The following is a 6063-nucleotide window of genomic DNA, read 5'->3' on the forward strand; positions in this document are numbered from 1 at the left end:
AGCAGGATTACTATTGATTACTATTACAACACATCATCAGTAGTGAAGAACTAACCTGTCTCACGACGGTCTAATCCAGCTCACGTTCCCTATTAGTGGTGAACAATCCAACGGTTGGTGAATTCTGCTTCACAATGAGAGGAAGAGCCGACATCGAAGGACCAAACAGCGCAGAGCAGAAGGCCAAAGCTCGCTTTATCTTGATTCTCAGTATGAATCCAGACCGTGGAAGCGAAGCCTCACGATCCTTTGTACCCCCCCCCCCCAGCCACTATATCCCCCCCCCCTCATCTCCCAGTTGAGATGCTATTTTCTTAAAAGAAATGTGGGCAGTCCTCATTCGATAGGTTCAAGAATGTAAACTATTTTCCCCAGTCGTGCCGATCACCATGAGATATCTACCTTCCTTGTCTTTCACTACTTTTTCAGTATTAAAAAAGACTTTCCTCTCCAATAAAATGCCGACCCCTCTTTTTCTCCCTCCTTCATGGGCTGTATCTTTGCTCCACCCAGTCCCTCCGTAACTTCAGATGTTCTGCCTCAGACAAGCGTCTCTGCTGTAGCGTCGCAGTTGAGCAGCGTAGAGCTTAAAGTTGGTCGAGTATTTTCTTTCTTTTAATGGGACTTCCAAGGTCCTCTATGTTGTAGCTAAACACAGTTAAACCTTCCACGCCTCACTCATTTTAATCCTCGCTGTAATGAGGGTTAGGTGAACTGTCACCTGTCGTTAAAGTTCTACCAGTTTTTAGGGAAGTAACACGGAACAAAACAGAAACTATGTACAGTACCCTATAAAGAACATCAGAACTCAAACAAATCAACCTGGCCATTCTGCAGTAGTGAGCAGTCCCGGTGTGGAACCGGGCGGAGGGTGATGGAATCCCTCCGGGGTAATGGAATCCCTCCGGGGTGATGGAACCCCTCTGGGGTAATGGAATCCCTCCGGGGTGATGGAACCCCTCTGGGGTAATGGAACCCCTCCAGGGTGATGGAACCCCTCCAGGGTCATGGAACCCCTCTGGGGTCATGGAACCCCTCCAGGGTGATGGAACCCCTCCAGGGTCATGGAACCCCTCTGGGGTCATGGAACCCCTCCAGGGTAATGGAACCCCTCCAGGGTGATGGAACCCCTCCAGGGTAATGGAACCCCTCTGGGGTCATGGAACCCCTCCGGGGTAATGGAACCCCTCCTGGGTGATGGAACCCCTCCGGGGTCATGGAACCCCTCCAGGGTAATGGAACCCCTCCGGGGTGATGGAACCCCTCCGGGGTAATGGAACCCCTCCAGGGTGATGGAACCCCTCCAGGGTAATGGAACCCCTCCAGGGTAATGTCCCATTGAACAGCAGTCCCAGTCTGCTGGTCGCCTGCTGTGGGCCTGTCAGTGTGAATCACTCATTAATATGCAGCTGAAGCTGCAGCCCCAAACCACCTAACAGTTTACTCTCATTAGATTCTGAGCTCAGCAGAGTTTGTAAACAAAAACAATGGGTATATTACCCAACACCACTGTTAGAGGAGGATAATGAGAACATTTAACTTCAGCCCACCTAACACAGTGGATAAAACTATAGCGATAATACTTCTTCTTTCCTTCCTTTGAAGGGGAAATAAACCTTATTCTTGTATCGTATGGCCGGTCTTATCACTCGAAGAGGAACCTGCCGTCTTCCTTCGTACACATGCTGTCGTTCCGTCCTCCTCCTTTGGCCTCCCGTCCCTCCCGTCCCTCCCGTCCCTCCCGTCCCTCCCGTCCCTCCCGTCCCTCCCACCTGTATCCGGTCAACTCTCCACTTCATCCCGCTCGTCAACACGGCCGCACTTTGCTTTAATATTTTTCTCCTTCAGTTGCTTCACAACTAATCCGACCTGAGCGTGTTTCTTCTGCAGCTCAGGTGAGTCGTCATTGTCGACGTAGATCTTCCTCCCGTCCGTCTTCACCGTGCAGCAGGATCTGTTCCTTCACTGTGTAATCCGCAAACTTAATCACAATGGAGTGTGGGGGGGTCCTTTTCTTTCGGTTTCGGCATTAGCACCCTGTGCGCCCGGTCAATCCTGATGTCGTCTTCCATTAGCGGCAGGTCAGTCGGCTCTCCCAGCTCCCCCAGCTCTCTCAGCTCTCCCAGCTCTCTCAGCTCTCTCAGCTCTCCCAGCTCTCTCAGCTCTCCCGGCTTTCCCAGCTCTCTCAGCTCTCCCAGCTCTCCCTGCTCTCTCAGCTCTCTCAGCTCCCCCAGCTCTCTTGGCTCTCCCGGCTCTCTCAGCTCTCTCAGCTCTCCCAGCTCTCCCAGCTCTCTCAGCTCTCTCAGCTCCCCCAGCTCTCTTGGCTCTCCCGGCTCTCTCAGCTCTCCCAGCTCTCTCAGCTCTCCCAGCTCTCTCAGCTCTCCCGGCTTTCCCAGCTCTCTCAGCTCTCCCGGCTCTCCCAGCTCTCCCAGCTCTCCCTGCTCTCTCAGCTCTCTCAGCTCCCCCAGCTCTCTCGGCTCTCCCGGCTCTCTCAGCTCTCCCAGCTCTCCCAGCTCTCCCAGCTCTCCCAGCTCTCCCAGCTCTCTCAGAAGTAGTTTTCTAATGAAGGCTACCATGTCTTTTCCTTCGCTTCCTTCGGGGACCTGATACAACCTTAAGTTTTCCCTTCTCGCCCGGTTCTGAAGGTCCTCGCATCGTTCCACAAGTTCCGCCTCCCGCTGTAGCAGGAAGCCGACAGCCCTACCGTGTGCCGCGGTGCTCTCTTCCGTGGTTGTAATTCGCTCCTCTGCACCGACAACTCTCTTATCCAGGTTTGTCAGTCGTCCGCTCAGACCTCCAACTGATGTTTCAAGTCTTGTGAATGATTCCTTGGTTTGGCCTTTAAATAACTTTACATCAATCCTCATCTGTGAAATGTCCTCCCGTATTTCTCCGCTCCACTTCCAGCGTCTCGTCCATGCTTTTAGCCGCAACTTAAACGCCTGTGCTAGCGCTAGCTGTGTCGGGCTTAGCAGGATAGTTAGCGTCAGTTTCCGTCGATTCTCCTCCTTCTTTGACTCTAAAACGGTATCTGGAGAGTCTGTCGCCCGCTTTTATCTTTGTGGTGTCGTTGGGCATGTTTTTTGGGGGGTTTACTTAAAATGTCGTTTGTTGGGCAAACATGGCGCCGCCGGAAGTCCTAATTCAGTTTCATTATTAACTCTGTCACTTCTCTTCTAATTTACTGTTTGAAAGAAGAAATTTAACTGAGAAGCTGCAGGTCAGGTTCTACTTTCTCCAGTAAAGTTATTTTTTGAGCTTTCTTTCAAAACATTCTAAAATGTTTTATTTTGGGGGGGTTGCTTTGATAATAATGAAGAGCCCCGCCTAAGAAATTTATTACCAGCCGCTACTGCTATGTCTCCATATCTCTATGTCTCTATCTCTCTATCTATCCATATCTCTATCTCTGCATCTTTATCTCTCCATATCTCTGTCTCTATATCTCCATATCTCCAAATCTCTATATCTCTATATCTCCATATCTTTATCTCTCCATATCTCTACATCTCCATATCTCCAATATCTCCATATCTCTATATCTCCATATCTCTATATCTCCTATATCTCCATATCTCCAATATCTCCATATCTCCATATCTCCAATATCTCTATATCTCTATATCTCTATATCTCCATATCTTTATCTCTCCATATCTCTATATCTCCATATCTCCAATATCTCTATATCTCCACATCTTTATCTCTCCATATCTCTGTCTCTACATCTCCATATCTCCAATATCTCCATATCTCTATATCTCCAATATCTCCATATCTCTATATCTCCAATATCTCTATGTCTCCATATCTCCATATCTCCAATATCTCTATGTCTCTATATCTCTATGTCTCTATATCTCTATATCTCTATATTTCTATATCTCCATATCTCTATATCTCTATATCTTTATAGCTCTATGTTTGTTTTTGTTCACAGTTACGTTTATGTGACTGCAGTTTCACAACTTTACCACTGGGTGGCAGCAGATTAGTTCTCCGGCAACAGCTACTTTGATCTGTTAGTTACACGAATACAACTTATCTATAAAGTTTGAACAGAGCTTTCAGAGCTTTTAAATATTTTCCAATTTAACAAAAATAAAGAATAATTCTATTGTTTGTTTCATGTAAACCTGAAAAGATACGGTTTGATCTTCGTCCTCCTGCTTCATCTTCCTTTTGTCGAAGATGAGGTTTTAGCTGCAGCTGTTGACAGACACACGCACACACACACACACACACACACACACGCGCGCACGCACACCCACACACGCACGCGCGCACGCACACACACACACACACACACACACACACACACACACACACACACACACACAGAGGAGGAAAATGAAGGCAGTGTTGTTTCAGAATAAAGTGAGACACTGAACCATTTGTTTATTTGATGAAACAACTAAAGACATTAAATGAGCAGAGACGCATTCATCCAAACCAGAAACTCGTACATTATGACAATATATTAAAATAAGTGAACGAATCACAAGACAAAACATCAAAGTGTCATTTTGACAGAGTTTTGCTGATCGTGTCTGAAAAAAATCCATCCATCACTTTCAATGAAGTTTTGCTTGTTGCACCTTTTTGATATTAACCCAGTTCTGTTTAAGTCACTAAACATCATCGTCATCATCATCATCATCCTCCATCAGCCTCATCTTCATTCTGCATCCTCCTCTACCATCGCCATCATCTTCATCATCTTCATCATCGTCAGCATCAGAGTGCAGAGTGCTCACACTGCTCTCTTTGTTCTGCAGGAGAAGAAGCAAATGGTCACATCGCCTCGTCTCACACACACACACACACACACACACACACACACACACACACACACACACACACACACACACACACACACGCGCGTGCGCGCGCACACGATTACGCGATGAGTTCAGTGTACCACAGTAAAGTAGAACATTTGTTTGGTACATTAGTTGTTTTTGTTGGGAATCCTGGTTGTTTCCCTTTTAACTGGTGTGAGAGACGGGATGGAGGTCCCCTCGTCCCGCCTTATGGTCTCCTGCTTCCTTATGGTCTCCTGCTTCCCTATGGTCTCCTGCTTCCTCATGGTCTCCTGCTTCCCTATGGTCTCCTGCTTCCCTATGGTCTCCTGCTCCATTATGCTCCTGCTTCCTTATGGTCTCCTGCTTCCTCATGGTCTCCTGCTTCCCTATGGTCTCCTGCTTCCTCATGGTCTCCTGCTTCCCTATGGTCTCCTGCTTCCTCATGGTCTCCTGCTTCCCTATGGTCTCCTGCTTCCCTATGGTCTCCTGCTCCCTTATGCTCCTGCTTCCTCATGGTCTCCTGCTTCCCTATGGTCTCCTGCTTCCTCATGGTCTCCTGCTTCCTTATGGTCTGCTGCTTCCCTATGGTCTCCTGCTTCCTTGTGGTCTCCTGCTTCCCTGTGGTCTCCTGCTTCCTTATGGTCTCCTGCTTCCTTATGGTCTCCTGCTTCCCTATGGTCTCCTGCTTCCCTGTGGTCTCCTGCTTCCTTATGGTCTCCTGCTTCCTTATGGTTTCCTGCTTCCTTATGGTTTCCTGCTTCCTTGTGGTCTCCTGCTTCCTTATGGTTTCCTGCTTCCCTATGGTCTCCTGCTTCCTTGTGGTCTCCTGCTTCCTTATGGTTTCCTGCTTCCCTATGGTCTCCTGCTTCCTTATGGTCTCCTGCTTCCTTGTGGTCTCCTGCTTCCTTATGGTCTCCTGCTTCCTTATGGTCTCCTGCTTCCCTATGGTCTCCTGCTTCCCTGTGGTCTCCTGCTTCCTTATGGTCTCCTGCTTCCTTATGCTCCTGCTTCCTTGTTGTCTCCTGCTTCCTTATGGTCTCCTGCTTCCTTATGGTTTCCTGCTTCCTTATGGTCTCCTGCTTCCTTGTGGTCTCCTGCTTCCTTATGGTCTCCTGCTTCCTTATGCTCCTGCTTCCTTGTTGTCTCCTGCTTCCTTATGGTCTCCTGCTTCCTTATGCTCCTGCTTCCTTGTTGTCTCCTGCTTCCTTATGGTCTCCTGCTTCCTTATGGTTTCCTGCTTCCTTATGGTCTCCTGCTT

Source organism: Lipophrys pholis (genome assembly GCF_963383615.2).
Source record: "Lipophrys pholis genome assembly, chromosome: 22".
Classification (NCBI taxonomy): Eukaryota; Metazoa; Chordata; class Actinopteri; order Blenniiformes; family Blenniidae; genus Lipophrys; species Lipophrys pholis.